At 46.1% G+C, this 21,715-nt stretch overlaps 1 protein-coding gene across 1 annotated transcript in view; it reads left to right on the forward strand.

Annotated features, from left to right (window-relative positions):
* Positions 1–1,193: 1,193 nt before the first annotated feature.
* The window catches only part of LOC146855871 (natterin-3-like), a 70,608-nt gene continuing 50,086 nt past the window's right edge, over positions 1,194–21,715 (forward strand). The window contains exon 1 of the mRNA XM_085653817.1: positions 1,194–1,418. The gene's annotated coding sequence lies outside the window, so the exon portion shown is untranslated. The remainder of the gene's footprint in view (positions 1,419–21,715) is intronic.

The raw sequence follows: 21,715 nt of genomic DNA on the forward strand, positions 1-21,715 counted from the left end.
TTTGCAAAACATCCCTGAGCTCCTTCCTCGTAGAGAGGGAGTTGTAGCCCCCAGAGGAACTAGGTTTTTTCTCTGGGAGGAGATTCCCAAATGATGAAGCATGTCACCTATGGTGAGTGAGGGATTTCGTCCTGTTAAGGGATATGCCCACAGTTTATTGCTGTGAGGCTTAGTCAATGTTTCAGAGCTGGGAGTCTGACTGAACGGTAACAGTGCTTTGATACACTTTTTCTGATAACATTTCATTTATGTTTATGTTTTGACCCCAAGATTTCGTACTGTTCTTTGTTTAATGACTGCCTCCTTCCATCTGTGTTGCTACCAGAGAAAAACATCATAAATTACCTAGTTATCTAAGACACTTTAATAGCATTACAATGTCATGTGTGCCCCTGAAATTCAACCTCAGGCAGCTGGATAAATAAACACATTAATCACAGCTGTGTGAAGGGTAAGCACTGTGTTTTTTGTGAAGGCACACAACTTGTTCCCAATCAAGACATGTACTCATTGCTCCCAACATGTGAGCAGAGGCAAAACCCCCCTCTAGTGATGCTCACATCATCGTCTGGCGATAGCTGCGCTGTCAAGCCAGATCAAAAAACCATTTCCCACATAGGCTACCATGCAACCAGACTGTTTGCTAATTAACACACCAGTGTTAATGCTTAAAAACCTTACCCTTATCTTCAACCTTGTGCCTCAGAACAGTGACTAAGAATATTTAAAACACAATTTTATTCACCAACTAAATCAAAACACTACTGATAAATGCCTCCATTTTCGGTTTTGAAATAGGACCAATTGTATTTTAAAATATTTATTACATTATTTACTTTGGGGAAACTGGCCTCACTGCTTGCAATATCTATTCACTGTATACCCACATTAAACTAAACGCTCAACTCCATCTCACCCATTTGGCTGCGCAAACACCCCAAATACGCAACTAATGTTCAAAACATTGGCTACTTCCTTTGGTTAGCTTCACCTTCACCACACTTTTGGATCTGAAATGAACTTCTCTTCATTTTCTAGTTGTTTCCTTGAGCTCACTAGGGGAACATGGAATCTTGTCTGTCAAGAGGTCAGAAGTGGGCTTGTTAGTCCTTGAATTAATGGCACTGTTATAGCCATGCTGTGAACTAAGCCTTGTTATCTCTAGCGTGCAGAGCGCTGCAAGCTGCAGGTGCATAGATGGGCGCGAAGTCCAACCTCTCACACGTGTAAGTTTCACTTTCAGACTACCAGAGAGAGGAAAAATAGTCGATTGTTTTATGCGCCGGAAGAAGGGTGGGTGGCCTACACTGCGGTAGAGGTTGAGCTACCGTCACCTTGATGTCTGAGCTGCAGCCCTGCAAGGCACTGCTGCGGGATCTTCTTTCCTGGTGGCGCGAGGAAGCACACCAGCTGCAAAGGTAACTGGGCAGATTTCCGCTTCTGACTGGTGGGCATTGGCGTAATGAAATGTGAGGGGGCCACCCTGCAAAAAACATGGAGCCCCCACCTCACACTCCAGACCCAGGCAGGAGCTCTCAGGGTAGGGGCCCGCTGCCCGCTGCCCGCGCACAGTGCCGAGGGGGACCCTAGAACTCGACCCCCCCCCCCCCGCACCGCGGGGGCTATTGTTACGCCATGAGTGGAGGATGATTTCCGCTTCTGGCGGATGGAGGCCATTCATAGTCAGACTGCATCGTGACAAGAATAGTTGTTAAGCTCCGAGTAAACCGACCTCTTTCTTCCCCTTTTATTGACCTAAATTCATACATTTTTGTTCCTCATTCAAACAGCTGAAAACAGTTCCATATTTTGCAGCGCTTGTTATATTAAAGAGTTAGGCAACGTCGGTAACTATTACTTCTGTTAATAGCCAATGCTTGCCCCAATTAGTAACTTGTTATTGCATTGTAACTCAGATGAGTGAGTTAGCTGTAAAACCCTTAATCGTGGAGCAACGCGAACACAGAGTCAATAATAGGAAGGGACAGCAAAAGAGCTGGCTCTGTATGAAGGCTTCCGCTACTCCGTCTGCACTGCAGTACCATATCGTGTTCTGTTCTGAAAGCCACGTCTCCTAAGGGCTGTGTGCCCAGGGCAGAGCGCAGGAGGAAGCTACCAAGTCTGTTGGCGTCACAAAGATAGATAAGATTTGGGTGCTGTAGCGCGGTGGGGCCTGGGGCTAGCTAGGCCACAGCAGCGCTATTATTAATGCACGATACAATCACTTTCACTATCATGACCGGAAGACCCCGAGCGGTCTCCGGCCGTTTATTTATCCCCTCGGGTCGAGCCCACCCCGAGGGGTGTAGGGATGCGTGAAAACTGCAACACTGTAGTAAAGGGCTCGGGTGGCTCTCTACATCCCTCCTTTCTTTCGGTTCTGGACCACCAAGTCCTCCCAGTTCATGGGGACGTGTATACAAAGTCTTTTAGTCTCTGACTGGGTGCAGGATTCGGCCGGAGACCATACTTCTGGCTCCGGGAGCTGGAACCGACCAGAGCATTGGACAGAGTACTCTCAGACGACTCATTTGGTGTGTCTTGATAGGTCGACCCGGTGGCATCGGCACTACCCTAGCTTGCTCGCCGGGGTGTCTCCAGCGACGGACTCCCCATGTTTGGGGAGACAGGGGGGGAAGAGCTCGGAAGTGTATCTTGATAGTCGGATACTTCTTGTCCCGGCTCCCTCTCAGCCGTCTTCTTGAAGCTGGACACGTTCCTTGTTACGGAGTGCTGTCCCTTTTGGGCAGTGACCATGGTTCCTTGAATGCCCACAACGGTCCACACTTCTGGCTCGTAGGGCGTCCAAAACTTCCAACTGGGGTGTCGGTCTTTGATCACTACCCGGTCCCCCACCTTTACCTGGGGGTCTTGCGCCCTTCGGGCTTCGCTGGCTTTCCAGTTTGTCGTCTCCCTCCTTGCTTAGATCTCCTCATCGTCCCGCTCCGCAGGCACCCACGTCGGGTCTGACGGGATACTGTCTCGTGGGGCCCGCTTGAACAGTAGATGAACTGGAGCACACTTGGTTGTGCTGTGAGGAGTCTGTCGAAACACGCCAAGGAATTGGTCGAGAGCTGTCTCGGCGTCTTCCCCTTCGTCCACAGCGATGAGCAGCGCTCGGTTGAGTGTCCGCATCAGACGTTCCACTTCCTCGTTTGCTTGGGGCCATAATGGGGTGATTTTCCGGTGGCGAATCGCCTTGTTCTCAAGGTACTCCTGGAATACTCGGCCCTGGAACGGAGGTCCGTTGTCGGACTTTACCTCTTCAGGCAGCCCCAACATTGCGAAAATCCTGTCCAGGATCCTCTTCACCTGGGGAAATGCTGTTGACATTACTACTTCGATAATGGGGAACTTTGAGAATGAGTTAACCATGACCAGCATGTGATGCCCATCTGGGAAACTCCCAAAGTCTAGGCTGATGTGTGTCCAGGGGGTCTTGCTCGGTTCTTCAGTGATTACAGATGCAGGTGCAGGATCCCCTCCGGAGATTGTACAGGCCTGGCACTGCCTCACCATTTCCTCCACCATGGAGTCCATCGTGGGGAACCAGACCTTGCTTCGCAGCCTGGCCTCTGTCTTCGCCATCCCTTGGTGGCCAATGTGTGCCAGTTTGAGGATCCGTTTCTGCAACCTCTCTGGGACTACTATCAGGTGCCCTCTTAGAACAACACCTTGTTCCCCCACACTGAGTTCATGGCGGACTTGCCAGAGCTGTTGTCGGGCGTGGCTGACTTCTGGCCAGAGCACGCGGGCTCCATCCATGAAGTGTGCCCATCCATTGCTCTCCAGCGCCTCTCTCACTCGGGACCGAGTGTGGTCTTCCTGGTTGGCCCGGGCAATTTCTTCGAGCGTCATGGCTGTGGGACACGCCACTTGCGACACCATGTTTACAAACGCCTCAGTGTTGCACACCTCCGTTGATTGATCTGAAGGCGACGTCGATTCGGGGTGCCGGGATAGATAATCAGCCGGGTTGTGGGCACCGGGATGGTAGATGACTTTGAAGTTGTATGACTGCAGCTGCACTGCCCATCGTTCGATTCTCAGGGGCGCTAGCCGGGATGAGCCTGAAAAAAGCGGGAGCAGGGGCTTGTGGTCAGTCACAACATTGAACTCCTGGCCGGACAGATACAACTGGAAATGTTGGCACGCTCACTTGATGGCCAACGCCTCCCTCTCGATTTGAGCGTATCTGGTCTCCGTATCGGTGAGGGATTTACTCGCATAGGCGACCGGTCTCCAGATCTCAGGCCTGTGTTCCTGAAGGAGGACTGCTTCCAGGCCCACTGGGCTGGTGTCGACGACCAGTTCAGTGCGCCGCCTTGGATGGAAATAGGCCATCACCGTCTTGCCCAATAGCCCCTCTTTGATGTAGTTGAATGCCTTGTTGGCAGCCCCGGTCCACTCCCATTTGTGATCATTAAGTGTCAGGGTCCAGAGTGGTTCCGACATGGCAGCAAGGTTTGGAATGAAACGCCCGCAATAGGTGGCCATGCCGAGAAAACTCCTCACTTCGGTGGGGTTCTTCGGTGTGCTGGCTGCGCGGATGGCCCCTGCCTTCTTGGGGTCCACAAGGAGTCACTCTCGGGTGAAGGTATACCCGAAGAAGTCAACTGTTTCTTAATAGAACGAACACTTGGACCTGTGCAGGGTTAAACCACAGTCTGCTAGTCTCTTCAGAGTGGCTCGGAGATGATTGTGGTGGTCCTCTAGCGTGTTTGAGAATACTAGTATATCATCATTAAGGTTGATCACACCTTGCAGTCCAGACAGTGCTTCCCTGATGGCATTCTGGAAGACTTTGGCTGCCGATGATACCCCGAAGCTGAGCCTCTTATACCTTCGGAGACCAACGTGCGTCGAGAAGGTGGTGATATACCTGCTCTCGGGCTCCATTTCCAGCTGATGGTAGCCAGCATTCAAGTCTAGCTTGGAGAACCACTTGGCTCCATTTAGGTCTGCCACTATGTCATCCATTGTGGGAGTGATGTGGCGTTCTCTCTTCACGGCCGTATTTGGCAACCTCATGTCAACACAGAGTCGGATGGCGCCAGGCTGCTTGGGTTTGGGAGCCACGACCAGCGGGGACACCCATGGGGTTGGGCCAGAGACCTTTTCAATCACGTCGAGATCTTAGAGCTTTTTCAGCTCTTCCTCCACTTGCGGGCAAAGATTGAATGGCACCCTCCGGTGCTTGAGAGCCACAGGTCTTACAGAGTGGTTGATGTGGAGTTTGAACTTCTTGCCCTTGAGTTTCCCTAGTTCTTTGAAGAGAGCCGGGAATTCCTTCAACATCGCTTCAACGTGGGAGTCATGGACTTGGTTGGCAAAGAAAACGAGTCCCAAGTCCTCAGCCATGTGGCAGCTGAGCAGTGTCCCTTTTCGTCCCTCGGTGATGTGGAACCTGGTCTCAGTGGCATAGCTTCCGCTCGTGACTCTGGCCTGAATGACTCCTCGGAGAGGAAGCAGATCAGTCCCTCCATACGTATAGATTCGGGCATTGGACGGCACAAGTGGGGGTCGAGGTGACAGGCGATCATATTGTTCCGAGTCCATCACGTTGACGGACACGCCGGTGTTGATGAGGGCTTGTACATCAGAGCTTTCAACTGAGACGGAGCACATGGGAGGTGGTCTTCGGCGACTGTCAGTTCTACAGACGCACGACACCACAAACACTTCCTCGTCATCATCTTCATACACCGGGCGCCGTTCCTGCGGCTGGTCCTCCATGGTCGCTGGCGAATCGTCACAAGAGAGCTGGTGAATCCTTTGTGGCATGCCTCTGAGCTTTTACGAGGTTTGTCTGAACCGTCCGCCACAGCACACTTTGGCGTAATGGTTCAGCCTCCCACAGTGGGAACACGTCTTCCCTTTTGCTCCACAGACGGCTGTCACGGGGTGATGTTCTCCACAGTATCCGCACGGTCCTCCTGGTGACAGCCTGGGCGCTTGTCGAGTCGCGGTGGGGCGTCTTTGGATTGCTTCAACCCTCTCCTCTTTGATCGGCGGGTGCCTGGGCGCCTGTGAGGCAGCAACGGGCGTGTGCAGAGCGGCTTCCATTTCCTCCGCTCGGATGTCTGACAGCTAATGAGAGCGGGCCAGGACCAGGATTTCGTCCAGCGAGATCCCTGGCTGACGAAGGATCAGTTTTCTCAGGAGTTTGGAGCGGCATCCCAGGATGATTTAGTCCCGTATCTCCTCCCGGTGGTCTGTGAACGTTCACGTGGTGGCCAGCCGGCGTAGTTGTGCATAGAACATGTCGCCAGACTCCGAGTCCAGCTGCCACGCTCTTCTGAACTTGAACTTTTCAAAATTGTGGTTGAGTTGGGGGTCAAAGTGCCTGTTGAGCGCGGCGACCACCGCATCATAGTCGTCGTCATTTCCCGTGTTTTATGGAGCGTCTCGAAGAGGTAATAGATCTCCGCGCCTCCGTAGTAGATGAGAAGCGACCGTTTCACGGTGCCGTCTGTTTCCCTTGTCCCTTTGAAGTAGTGGTTGAGCCGTCCAACCCACGCTTTCCATCTTGGTGCAGCTGTGGCAGGGTCTGATGCTTCACTGAAGGGGGGTAGAGGTACGACCGCTGTGTGGCTGTGCCCTGGGGGAGGGGCATTGGCACCCCCACCTGGATTGTTTCCCCCGTCTTGCCGGGTGGCAGCGGCAGCACCAGCCACCGGAGGATTGCTCATCGCAACCATGTGTCGATGCACAGATGCAAGGGTGTGGCTTGGGAGCTGGAGAACCGCGCCTGGACGTACATGTCAACGCGTGGCTGCGTGCCTCAGAGTGTTCTGTGGCGTCACTGGCGTGCAGGAGGTGATTCGCCCTTGGTGGAGTCTAGTGGAGAGGGGCCAAGTGACTGTATCAGGCCGCTGTCCTCCTTGCCCTGTGATTAGCCTTATGTTTCCCACCGTCTTTTATTGTCCTTCTTTTTTTGTGTGTGTGTGTGTGTGTGTGTGCAGTTGGTCTACAGCACACACCCCCGTCCAGCCGGAATCAGAGGTGCAGATCACCCGGAGTGGACGCACACGGCAGTGTCCTCTCACTGTCGTAGCTGGGCTGTGCTTGGTGACACTCCCATGCTCTGGGGAAACGTTCCTGGAGCTCCTAGCATATTGAGGGCAGGCAGCAGGCAGGGCATCCCAGCACTGGGGGCCTCACTGGAAGAGGGCAGGCGGGGGAGCCGTACGCTCCAATAGCGGGTCCAAACGCAGCACCCACGAGGCAGGGGGCGAGAGCAGACGTGCCCTCAAGGTACGTTGCGAGCAGGGAGTAGACAGGGCGGCCCGGCCGCAGCAAGGAGTATGGAGGTTCAGCGATCGCGCGACGGGCACTTACCCCACGTGACTTCAGGCCGCAGTGAGCGCCGTCGGCTGAACACGCTCCCGCAGAGCAGGGAGACACGTGGGTGGGCGCAGGCTGATTCAGCAAGGACAGCGGTGCAGCTCTGGACACCGCGGAGTCTCCAGGGATACTCGGCAGCAGTAGGCGTCAGCTGGTGCAGGGCAAAGCGGGTGAGCTCCGTCAGCCTTCTGCAGGTAACCGGGCAGGTGGGCAGGCACACGTGGGGTGCAACCGGCCTCGTCGCCAGTGTAGCGCAGCGGCACCTGGGGGTAGCTAGGCTGCAGCAGCGCTATAATTAATGCACGATACAATCACTTTCACTAACGTGGCCAGAAGATCCCGAGCGGTCTCCGGCCGTTTTTTTTATACCCTTGTGTCGAGCCCGCCCCGAGGGGTATAGGGATGCGTGAAAACTGCAACACTGTAGTAGAGGGCCCGGGTGGCTCTCTACAGGTGCCTCGGTTGGTTCTATTAGTACATTAGGGGCTGGAGGTACTTTCCCTCCATGGATGTGTTGCCTACAACTAACACCATTCACATAAGTCTTGTGACTGGATAGGCTCGGAGAGGAATAGCATTAAGCATTTCATCTTCTTATAAAGTGGTCAAAGCATACACCCACCTTGTAAGGGTTGGAAGAAACTCAGTTGTAGAAGAAAAAAAAAAACTAGGATAGAAAGTAGCATATTTTCGATAACTGGGGAGGTGAATCTCTCCGCACGGAAGGGACGAGCGTCACATTCTAGATAAAAGGAGTGTATTCTCAACACTGAACTCAATGGACTGTTCTTGTATTGCATTTCTCCTACGTGGCCCTAGGCACATTATTATGAGCAGCCAATTGCCCCCTAGTGTCTGCCGGGATTTTCACCCTTTTAATTTTGCAATGTGTGTGATTTACAGCACCAACGGCGAGGTATGTATTTCTTGGTGGGCTCTTCTGTGGGAAAGGCTGTACCATCGTGCCACCTCCTTTTCCCAAACCAGCTCTCGCAAAACTCTTGATCCTCATACCCTGTGACATGAAAGAGATGCCCCTTACCCTTCCCCCACCCTCTCAGCTGCTGACCTTGACCTGTTTCTATGTTGTTAACATTTGTTATACATAAATATAAGAAGTTGCAAAGCGCTCTCTTCCCTGCACCCATGGGCACAAACAGCTGCAAGGTTATATACTTGGGCAACTATGTCCCTACAGCCCGTCTGACGCTGTTACAGCATGCCAGACGCTTGTCTAACTACCAGCCTTCTTCATAGGCTAGTGCAGACAATTCTACATGCTCCTTTGAGCCTCAAGAGACTGCTTACTGTTGACTTCCAAGTTCCTCGACAGGTTAACCCATGGTACGAAATGCAGCTTTCACGATGCTTGCTTAACGTGGGGCAGAGCGTGTACCTACACGCCACCGAGCTCATGGTAGTTCTTATTGTCACAGCTTGCAACATGTTTAAAGTCACTTTAAACATATTGTGGTAGATGTGATTTTAGGTGTACGGCAGGCTGTACTGAAGTAAATGTGCTTCGACAACCTGTCTCACAATTCTATCTGCATTGAGGTTAGGCGGAATATATTGTGTCATGTCTATGTTTGTGTATACTGCAGTTGTTCTCTGAGGAGTCCTAGAGCTGACGGCTTGTCAGAGCAGGGGGTAACTGCTACACTAGTTATCTTTATATAGACCACGCCCCTACTTAGAGGGGCCACACCACTTTGAGGTTTGCCCCGCCCCTTTCCCCCCCACTTAAAGCCCGGTTTATGGCTGAAATGTAGTCTTCAGTCTTATTTCTGCTGCCTCGACAACACCACCCGAGGCCTTTGAAAGTGTCTGTGACCCTGCCTCTCATTGCTGACGGTATTCTAAGACTAAGTGCAAAATGCGGTAGCGTAGCATGATGGGCATGCGCACACACGCGGGGGGAGCGCTTACAGACGAGGAGCTGAAAACGACAGAACACCGGCACCCAGATGGACCTCTCTAGGCTGGCTCCTCTTTGAGCTGTGTGGCTGGTTTCTCATTGCTTGGTATAATGGGGCTATATGGCTTTACCTGGAGGCTGATGAGAGACTTGAGCTTCTCCTGACATTATGTGAATTGAGTTCCGATGGCCAGGTGGTTGGGACTGACTGTGGTATTCCGACAACTGGTCATCAGTCAGAATCTTTGGGAATGACGAAAGGATTAGAGTTCCTTTCGGGTCTTTAGGCTCCCATTAAGAGCATGCTACTGTTCTTTCAGTGTATACCTTAAGTTCTGTGTTTGAGTGTGTTTACTCCAAGGTCTAGCATGATCACTACAACATTGTAGCAATAGATCATTAGAAGGACATAAGCACTGGAGTGACAAAAGTCATCCACGCCATTTTCCTATGTCCTTGCAAGCTCTCAATTTCTACTTTTTTAGCAGTGTTTGTGGGGCCCTTATCCCTTGGGAGTCCTCAAAGTGCACATTTAGTGCTTCTCAAGGCCACTATCGATATGCCCTGAAAATTGGGAGAAACCCCTCCTGTAGTCTCAAATTGATAAACTCCATTGTTCACCTTTGCAGAATATGTTGTTGGTGGGATATGATTATGGATTTAGGGAAGCATAGGAGCACTTGGAGGAGTTGCCTACCAGCTCTCCATGTAAAGTAAAGTTCAGAGACTTCTCAGAGATTTATTTAGCTATATATTTTTTATGGCTGCACTGTTACACTTTTTTAGGGACTGTCTGGATGTGAATATACATAGTCCTCAACGGAGCAGTGCACCAAAGCCTTAATCTGAAGGCCCAACTGCTCTCCTGGGTTGCACTACTGGTGCTGATGGCATTGCACACATCAGACCCCAGCCAGCAAAGTGACATCTGAGATGTTGACCTGACCCTCTAAGCTTGTGCTTCCCCTAGCACAAAATTGGAAGTGTGCTGCAGAAGAAATGATCTTGGCAACTGGAGAGTTTAGCGAACATCTGAATCCTCTCAAGCCCATTACATAGACTGAGGTGTGATGATGAAAGATTGACTACTGTTAAAATTAGGTGAGGTTCTGTCTAGTAAGAACACTTCTCACTGCATAGGCTTTTCTTGTTTTTGCTCTGCTTTGATCCTGTCATGTGCAGTGGTCTGGAATGCACTTAGCTAGACAGATTGAGTGACCCATGTGCTCTCTTGTGACCCCTATGTGCACTTGACCATGCACCACATTGTTCTTCCCTATACCGACAGGTCTCTGTACTTCACTTATGTCCATAACACACCCATGATCCCTGAGACATTGTCCTACTTCCTACCTTGCAGGTCACAGGTATTCTGTCACTTGAATTGTTGTTGCTTCTGTGTTTTCTTTGTGATATTTAGATGATCGTGAATATCTTGGTTCACACATCGTGAACGCTTTTGACTTGCTACATGGTACCCATTTCGGAGGGAGATTGTGATACTCCATTGTTATAGTGTGATCTGTTGTTGCCAGTTACGGTTCATGAACAGTATCCATTTGCGCAGCCTGCCTGACCATATTGCTGTTTCCATACTACACTGTATTGTTTTTGTGTTATTCTTTTTCAGTAGTGGTCTGTTCCAGGTGTGTTTTGATCTTCAGAAATATTCAAACTCTGATCCAAGCTTTGGCAATATCAATATTTCTCTAACCCTGTTTAGATTGTATAGCCATGGACCCTGTTTTCTTTACTACATTGCTTTATCATAGTATTCATTGAATATTGTGTTACATAGAGATTTTGTTCTGTAATTTAAAATGTTGGATCCTAGCATTTATACAGTGAATATATTTTGGCAGATTAAGATACTATTAAACGATTGTGTTATCACACAACTTTGGCTAGTCCGTCATATCTTTAGTGCAACTGAAGTAATTGCATTATACTGTGCCTAGATTCATCCTACACCATAGACTGCTCATCCGCATTCACACTGAGATCTAATGAGGGGGCGTGGCTTCGGTGTCAAAGAAGTCGTCCACCTAACCACAGAGCTCCGTGCCGCGTCCAGGGCTCATTCCACACCCGTAGTCAGCGAGGCTTCTTTTAAATGCATAATGAGAGGTCTGCTTTTAAGGGACCATTAGAGGCGGGGAAGTCACCCTTTCTAATGTCTTTTGGCCACCCGCAAGCATGTTTTTCATGGCAATGCCACCTGCTCCAGTGCTCTGTGAGAGGAGAGGTAGCCATTTTATGGAGATTCCTCCATGGTTTCTCTGAAGCGCTAAGGTAACAATTTTGTTGCTCCTTGGTTACCAACATCTGTGCTTTAACTAAATTGTAGAAAATAGATGGCAGCCTCATTATCAATTAATGTCCCAGCGGTTTGGTGAAACGTCTACCTTGTCTCCTGGTTTTTACCCTCTCCCTGGCTGTGCCCTTACTTTAATTTGACAAGGATTATTAGTGGTGGCATCTATATATGGGCGGGTCTAGGAAGCTGAAATTATCTACTAAACCGGCTATTTCCAAATCGGTCTCTGTGAAATCTTCAGCAGCTTGTTCCTCAGAGATGGCTTTGCACATCCCAAGCGAAATTGTGCACTCTGCCATTCCCAGACCCTCTACATCTCATTTGTCTAATCTGAAACCTTCCAGCATTTCTTCTGCAAGCAAAAGGCTTAAAGAGGATCCTCCCTCACCAGGGAAGCCATCCTCACCTATCTCTTTGGAGCTTTTACTTGAGGAAATGCGTGTATTGAAACCTTTTGTTGCAGAGACCAATAAACCTATTCAATACCTAGATGACAAATGGTCGATGATGGAAGCCAGGGTGTCTTCTGTTGAACAGAGAGTAAGTGATATCCATGACAAAGCAAGCAAAATAGGCTCCCTGGAGAAGGAGATTGTTCTTTTAAATCGTCACACAGAAGATATGAAAAATAGAAATAGGCACAAAAATCTACACATTCACGACCTGCTGGAGGGACTTTAGGGGCAGGACATTATTTCCTTTTTCACTTCTTGGCTTTCGCAGTTCTAAGAGATGCCACCAATTACATCATTGCACATTCATTGAGCTCTCTGGCTGGGGCAATGTCCATCCTCCACATCATCTTCAGTTAAACCCAGCGGTACCATTATTTTCTTTTTGGAATTTACCGACCTCTTGAAAGTACTTTGAGCTCCTAAGTCCAAAAAATAGTTACTTTACTCATGTAAAAATATTTTTATTACTCAGGATGATTCTAATGCTACTGCATTTAAGGAATTTTTCGACCTCCAACCTTTGCTCTGCTCCTTAGTAGCTAGATGTGGTCTATTTCAACCTAACTCTTTCAATTATATATATGAGAACAACATTACAACCTATGAAGATCCTGTGAAGCTTAAGAAGTTCCTCCAATCTCACACTACTGATTAAATGGATACTGCCGGACCTCTGAATGGATGATTTATTTGGTTGCAATAATTCCCATTTTTTTTTATATATTCCCTCGGCTAAAGGGTTATATTATATGATCTACTTTCTGTTTGATGTCTTTGCTTTTAATGTCTTTGTATTCATATATTTAACCAAGTCAAGCTTTCTATGTTTATGCCTTTTTTTTGTTTTTTGTTTCCAGTGCTACTGAAATGGAACTTTGTTACCTGCCTCAATCTTTCACAATTTTTTTATCATTATGCTCTGTTTTCTTAGTTGTATGTTGTCATCATCCACATTTATTTTAAGTCGACATTCCCAGGTATTTTTTCACAGTCAGCACTTGTTCGATATGTACTGTCTATTTTGTGTTATGCTATCTTCCCTATCTTGCTTTTTCCCTTTCCCTCCTTTTCACCTATTCCCTTATGTGACCTCCTCCTCATAAAGTTTTCATTGTCTACATCTTACCTTCCCGATGGATTCCTTTTTCTTTTTCTTTATTTAACGTATTTTAATGATCGTTCCCCGTTTCTAGATTTATGTCTCCCAGTATAATTCAGAATATTGTCAGGGAATTGTAATGGGTTTATAAATCCCATCAAACATCAGACAGTTCTATCTCATCTTGCTAAGTATAATCTGGATATTGTTCTATTACAGGAATCTCACCTCATACAAAGTGACGTTCTAAAACTTCAAAATGGTTGGGTGGGTTCGGTGTTTGTGTATCTATCAGTAAATAAGAAAAATGGGCTTGTCATTTTTTGCAACAGACACCTCAACTTTACTCTATTATCGCATGAATCAGACAATGAGGGCAGATGGATTGTAGTTTGCTTTCTTATCAACAAACTTCCAATAAATGTCTTTTAATATTTATGATCTTACTGATGTTGATTATAATATTTGGCCTGCTGTCCAAAAACAATGCCTTGAACTTGATGATTCTTACTTTATTTTAGGGGAAGATTGCAATCAGGTTATAGGTTCATTCCTAGATAGGCAATCCCCTGTGAGATTCGTACCAAATAAAATGCATAAGCAATTTTGCTCTACAATCTCACAAGGAGCTATACTAGACTCCTGGAGGTTATGTCATCCTACCTCCAGAAACTACACTTTTTAACTCTCCCACCCGTGGCTCACTTTCCAGGCTTGCTTATATGATTTTGAGCAAACCTTTATCACAATGCTTCACTTCTACTACCATTGGTCCTATGGTACTTTTGCATCCCCCCTTATTGATAACTGATTTGGATTTGATCCCTCCTACTAATAACCCCAAGAGTTGGAGATTTAATAACTCTCTTGTTCAAGATGTTCATTTTGCTTCTTCATTTCTCTCATTTACTGCTGACTTTTTTAAGGTTTATCAAACTTTTGAAATGTCCCCGCACCTCTTGTGGGATACTTTTAAAGCAACTGCTGGGGGTTTTATCGTAACTTTGTTTCCCAGAAACAAAAGGCATAAGATTAACAACAATACGAGTTGTTATCCTCCATTAAAAAATGAGAATCTCAATGTTATGCCTCTAAAACCGAAGATACCGAAACAATTACTAAATGCCAAATTTCAATTTAATAAGATATATACAGCCCAAGCTTCTTCTATCTTACTCAAGATCAGTGCTAGATTTTATTGTGACAACAACAAAGTTGGGAAGCTTTTGGCTGATTATCTCACAGTTAGGAAACAATGCTCTCGTATTGTCTCTATATGCAATATTGTAGGGGATACATTATTTAGATATGTTGATATTTTGCAAGTAGTTATGAAATTTTATACTGATCTTTATTTACCAAAACTCATTTCCCAGGACTCATCTACTACAACTTATATACAATCTATACCTAAACCAGAAATTAACCAAATTGATGTTTCTGCTTTAGAAACCTAAATCTCTTTGCAAGAGTTATATAATGCACTCTATCTTCTCAAAAAGGGTAAGTCCCCAGGTCCTGATGGATTTTACGATTACATTTTTATGTCACTTTTCGAATATATTATTACCCAAAATGTTACAGGTATTTCATTACTTTTCTACTTCTGGCATGCAAACCAATACATTTTAAGAAGCTACTATTTGCCTTATTCCAAAAGAGGATGAAGGCCACACGTTATTTCAAAATTATCATCCTATCTCCCTGGTAAATATTGATTACAAGATTTTTGCTAAAGTATTAGATTTGCGACTTGATCCTCTTTTACCAAATCTCTTCGGTATGGAGCATGCAGGATTTATAAAGGGACTATTAACTTCTGATAATGCCCATTTGTTCTTTAACATGCTAAGTAAATTTGGCCGCAATAACAATTGATGCAGAGAAAGCCTTTGATAGAATTATTTAGGATTTCTTAATCCATTCTATAAGGGGGCATGGTTTCAGTCCTTAATTCATGTAATTGATTTCTTTACTGTACGTCGCCCAGAGCCTCAGTACTGGTTAATGGACAAACATCTGTCTATTTTACTTCACACCAAGGAGTATGTCAAGGTTGTCCTACATCACCACTATTATTAATTTTGTTAGTGGGACCTTTTCTTTCTCGTATTCACCATAACTTCTTGATTTTAGGATTATGTTTTGGGGATAAACATTTGAAACTTGCTGCCTAGGAGGATTATATTCTTTTTTTCATCTCAAATCCAGATAGTACTATGTCTTCTCTTCCCACTGAAAGATAATCTTTCTCATCAGTTTTTGGATATAAAATTAATCTGGACAAGTCTGATATTCTTCCACTTAATAAGTACTGTCTTACTTCTTTTTTTGTGTCCTTCCATGTTTCTTTGGAGCTCCTGTAAGATCGTATATCTAGGGTTCTGGTTCACTAATGATATTTTTGAAACGGTGCATATTAAGTTCAAAGAATGCCTGAATAAAGAGAATCTTGATTACACTCTTGGAACACCCTGTTATTATCCTGGTGAGGTTGTTCGACTCGATTAAAAGGATGATTTCCCAAATGATCGTATTTATGTTATCTATGATACCAATCCATATTCCCACTCTGTTTGTAAAACAAATTGTCTCTACTCTTTCCCAATTTTCATGGGAACATAAAAAGTAAAAGAGTATCGTTATTTAAACTCAAGCAATCTAAGTTGGCAGGAGGAGTGAATATTCCCGATTTCCATAGATACCATATGTTAGAATCCGGGTTCTCGGGTTGGCACAGGTAGGTACTTGTGACAAGCAGGGAACCTTTCCTCTAGTCAGGGAAAGGGGGTACACTCCTCAAATAACCCCTGCTCACCCTCTAGGTAGCTTGGCGCGAGCAGACAAGGCTTATCTCAGGACGTATAGGTTAAGCATTTGTGAACACATACAGTAACCAAGTGACAACACTACAAATGGACACCACACAGGTTTTATATTAAAAATAAGGACTCTTTATATAGGATTATCACAAGACCATTAAACGATTAAAGATACACAATACGGTTGCTTTAGATGGTAGAAGATTACTTAGTTTCTCTTAAGTTCTTAGATGCGACACTTTATGACAATGTACCTTTAGATGCGACACGCAGGGCAACGAAAGTGTTGCAGCGATGCAGATGCGTTGAAGTTCTTGGTGCAAAAGAAATAAAGACGGGATCTTCCAGATGTGTTGTGCTTCTCTGATGTTGCAAGAAAGTTCGACTCGATGCGTCAGCTACAGCGGCGTCACTCTTGACGAGATGCGACGGCAGCGGCCTTGGCAGCGGCACTCTTATCCGACGATGCGAGGCGCTTCCGCTCGATGCGATGCTGCAGCGGCGACACTCTCTCTGCAAGATGCGACGGCAACAGCTCCGACGGCGGCACGCTTCTCCGTGGATGCGAGGCGCTTTTCTGGATGCGGTGCAATACGACAACTACGATGGCTGCGATGGCGACACGCTTCCTCCTCGATGCGAGACTCTTCTCCTGATGCGGTGCGATGCGTCAGCTGCGATGGCTGCGATGGCGACACGCTTCTTCGGCGTTGCGAGATGCTTCCGCTCGATGCGATGCTGCAGCGGCGACACCTTTTGCGAGATGCGACGACAGCGGCTCCGATGGCGGCACGCTTCTCTCCCTTGCGTTGCGCTTCCAGCTCCTTGCGGCACGCAGTCCCTCAGAAGGCCCAACAACAGCAGCAGGCACTTCCAAAAGACTCTGGGGAGCTGGAGGGTGAAGTCCACTGGTCCTTGGAGATCTTTTTCAAAGCACAAGTTGAAGCAAAGTCTTTAGTTAGTCTTTCTCTTCTCCTTCAGCAGCAAGGCAACCACTGCAGGCCAATCCCCCAGGTCAGGGACAGTACTCCTCCTACAGCTTTCCCAGTTCCTTCTCCTCTGGCAGAGGTTCGTCTTGTTCAGCAGGATCTAATTTCTTGGGAGCCGGGTCCCAATACTTATACCCCTAATTCCTTTGTTCCTCTGGGGTAGAGGGGCCTTTGCCCAGTCCAAACCAGTTCTTGAGCACTCTGTTGACATGACTCTGCCTTTCTATTCAGGGTGCAGGGCAGAGACATCAGCCGCTCCGCAGGAGGTGGAGCCAGCATTGTGGTAGCAGAGCACAACCCTATTCAGAGCCCAGGAGTACTCCTCCCACCCATCTGACTGCCCATCTTCCTATTCACCACCAGGCTGCCTAGCCCTGCCCCTCTGGGTTTCCCCAGCCCTGTCACTCACACAACCAGACAGGCAGATACACATCATAGCAGAGGCGGGCTGAAATGGTCAGGCAAGCAAATACCAACTTTCTAAAAGTGGTATTTGCAAACACAGAATATTAAAATAAACTTTACTAAAAGATGTATTTTATTATTCTGAGTTCAGGCATACTAAACTCGAATTTCTACCATGTTCCCTGGGTCTGTTAGGATCATAGAATGTAACAATTCTGACAGCCCATTCTGGCCTATGGAGAACAGGTAGCCTTACAATAGTGAACACGAAAATGGCTGTAATTCACTATTAGGACATGCCACACACATCAGGGCTTGTCCTACCTTATGCTTACAATGCACCCTGCCCTTGGGCCTACCATAGGGGTGACTAATATGAACTTAAGGGAAGGTTTAGGGACTGGCAAGTGTGTGCACTTGCCCAGTCAGCATGACAGTACCAGACTGCACGCATGTTCTGTAATGGCAGACCCTAGACACAAAAGTCAAAAGTCAAAAAGCTTTATTTGCGTAATTAATTAAAACTATTACAAAATACACATAGTGAATACAATTATAATAAATAAAACCTCTTTTTTTTCATTTTAAAAGGTGATTAATACTGGAAATAAATAATTACTCTTTACTATCAGAAGATGTACTTATATTGTCCAGAAATTAAGAAAGGAGTTTTATTGCTTCTTCGAGGAATTTGACTCCACTGCAAGCTAAAATTATCGAGAAGCCACTGAGCCAACAAGTGACTGCCTGTCTGCAAGATCGAATGTTAAGCACATTTAAAATTTGTTTCAAAAATAGGCGTCTCTGTTTTATCAGGGCCGGGCATATACAGAAAAGATGATCCAAGGTTTCTGTATAATACCCGCAGAGGCGGCATTGTTTCGTCTGATGCGGCGGTTTCCAAGATGGTAATAGATCTTTTGAGACATGCATCCCCATCCGATAAGCTATAAATACGTTTTTGAGATGGGCATTGAAGTGGGAAGCTAGGTAGGGCAAAGGTTTTGAGGGTATGAAAGAGTTCACGATGGTCCAACCATGCCGACGTTTTGCCAATGTCTCTTTATCTTCCGTAAATGATTTCCTTTTAGCCGCTGCATTGGCTAGTTTACTAAACATAGCCTTTTCAGACCCTGATTTCCAGACTGAATCCAACTCCAGCATTTCCACACATTGTTTCAAATACTGACCCCAAATATTCGGCTTTTCAGTTTCCCCACGTTGTTTTATTTCCTCCCAGCTCAGCCAATCCAGTGTGTCTGTGTGAGCAGATCGAAGTTTATAACAAAGTTTCACAAAACTGCTCATACTCCGATATTTCTGGTTTTGCAGGCCAAATTCAAGCCTAACTTGAGCGGCCGAAGCAGATTTTGGCAGATTGAAGACCGCTTTATGAATTTTAGTCTGTAAGATGTTTAGTAGATCAGCCTCCTTCCCACACCATGTTACCAAGCCGTAGGATAAAGTCGGAATTATCTGGGCTGCCATTACTTTTAGTTGGTGGCTATAGTTGGGGCAATCCATTTTAGCTTTTATGGAGCGATGGGCAAAAATAAGGGCTTGGGCCTTTGTTTTTAATGCTGTTTTGTGATCATTGTGACTGCCTCCTTTTGTTATTATTAGGCCCAAATATTTATAGTTACTTGTTCCTTTACTGGTAACCCTTGTGCCGTCCATTTGTATTTTAATTTCTTCGGGTCAACCAGCCGTACAACTTTTGTCTTTTCTTTATTTAGTTCCAAACTTTCCTTTTCCAAATATGAAGTTAGTTTGTTAATGGCTCTTTGTAAACCGATTGGGGTTTTACTCAACAACACTATATCGTCAGCATATTGAAGAAAGTAGATTGGGTTGTTAGCCAAGTGGGGGGGATGACAATCTGCTGACTCGATTGCCATAGTGAGGTCAGCCAGAAAGAGATTGAAAAGGGTGGGGGCTAAAACACAGCCTTGTTTTAGACCTTCGTGCGTTGGGATGTATCCTGTTGTGCAACCTCCATTTCCCAATTTCACCTTTATCCAAGTATTTTCGTATAAGGCTTGAATAGCTATTAAAAGCTGGTGAGGCAGCCCCCAATTCTCCAACTTACTCCATAAGCGCTCTCTATTTACTCGGTCGAAGGCAGACTTGATATCAATAAAACAAGCGGCTTGATCTATTAGAATTGACAGGCAGGTTACGTTTGTTATTGTTCCCATTCCTTGCCTAAATCCAGTTTGGAATTTTGGCATGATCTTTTTTTCTAGGATCCAGGCTTGTAGATGTGCTAAGATGCAAGAGGCATATAATTTGGCCTCTACATCTATTAGAGATATCAGTCTATAATTCGAGGGGTTTCGGTGATCACCGCTCTTAAAAATGGGATGGATGATACTCCCTTTCCAGGAGGTGGGTAACTCTGCATGTTTGAATATTTGGTTAAACATTGGTGTTAGTGTCTCCGACCACAGGTCCGGGTCGTGCTTAAAAATTGCGTTTGGCAGCCCGTTAGGTCCAGCTGCCCCCTCTGTCCTTAGTCTAGAGATTATCAACCTTAGATTGTTTTTGCTGGTTAAAGCGTCTAATTCTGTTAACCCATTCTCCAAGTGTTCCTGCTTGAATTCCCCTTTTCTGATTTTATAAACTCTTTTTAATTTCACTACCCCGGGGTTTTTGTTGTGACCCGCCTCCGTATTGCTGTATAACGATAGTACATGTCTAGACCATGTGTCTGCTCCGACTCCGGCTTCCTGCTGGAGTTTAGACCCTTGATTAAGATCATTTATGATGCCCCAAAAGTCCCGATTGTTCGGATTTTTTCCCGAGATTAGCAATTTATGCCAGATCGATTCTTTGTATGCATACTTTGCCGCATTCAGTGCCTTCCTGTAAATGCACCTTGCTTTCCGCAGATTAGACATATTTATCGTTAGTCCTGCTTTTTTTTGGTATGCCAGGGCCCAGGCCTCCTTGGCCACTTTTCTTTTTTTTGTTCTGAGATCCATATTGAACCACGGCTCCTTTTTGTTGCAGATTTTTCTGTGGTTCCCTGAACTTGCTGGGAACTTGTGTTGCAAAACCTGAATCATTTGTTCCCAGTTGGATACTCTGTCCTCCTCCTTTTGGGGTCCAAAGTCAGCCATCTGTGCTTTGACTGTGTCCATAATTTTACCCAGACCCTCCCCACGCCATTTTATTTTGTTCAAGTTAAAGTTTGATGCGTGTTGCACTAAAGAGGTCATTGTTGGGGCCATACTAGGAGCAGAATTCAAACTTAAAATTTGGGGAAGATGGTCGCTTTCCGCTCTGTGTACTATTCCAAACGCTTTAATATTAGGAATTAACTCATCACTTATTATGGTATAGTCAATTATTGATTGTGCCCTGCCACATAGATATGTGGCGGCAGCCGGCATGTCCTCCTTAATATTCCCGTTTAAAATTGACAAACCGTGATCTTTAAGGCTTGATGCTAACTGTTTTCCTCCATTGTCTTCTTTAATCTTCACCCTCGCCTTTTTTGGTCAATAAGGACGGTGTTGAAGTCACCTGAAACGACCAATGGATATAGTGAGTAAGTCCTTTGCAGGAACTTGATAAGTGATATCGAGGTCACCCTAGACATATTTTACCAGGCCGCTTCTGTGGGTGGCACAACCAGTGCTGCAAGCCCACCAGCAGCATTGGTATTTACAAGCCCTGGACACTCCTGGTGCACTTTACTGGGGTCTGACAGTAAACCAAATAAGTCAATCATGGAATCCAACCAACATATACATTTTACATAGGGAGCACTTGCACTGTGGCACTGGTTGGCAGTGGCACAGTGCTCTGAGCGGCCAACACCATAAAAACACATGAGGCACCGCGACAAAAAGTGGAAGGGAGACTCACGCCAAGGTGCCAGCTCTAACACCATAATACCTTTTGTTTATGACAAGCAGCCATTATGGAGGGAGAGAGGTCATTGATTCTCCCCTTTACACCACAGAAGGTTATCTTTTTTTCTACCTCTTCTTATTTGACAACTTCTTCACTTTTAAACATACATGTTGTTTATTAAAACCATGCTCTTGCCCTAATATCACTTCTCGAGTGAGTTCTTATGTTCCCCTCTATGGCACAATACATTGAGCAAACATAAAAATAAATACCTCTCCTGGAGGAACTGAGGCATAATGTGGGTTGCAGATATATCTAAGGATGATGAACCACTTTCATTCCCTTAATTTCAGAAATCATTTAACTGTCCTAATTTCTTCCTATCTCACTTTTTAATAAATATATAATTAGATGCATTTCTTTCTTTGGAAGATAGATCATCTTCTGCTTCATCTGATAACAGCATGCTAGATTTTTTAACTTCCACTCTAAAAGCATCTCA

This window comes from Triturus cristatus, chromosome 4_1 (assembly GCF_964204655.1).
Source record: "Triturus cristatus chromosome 4_1, aTriCri1.1, whole genome shotgun sequence".
Lineage (NCBI taxonomy): Eukaryota > Metazoa > Chordata > Amphibia > Caudata > Salamandridae > Triturus > Triturus cristatus.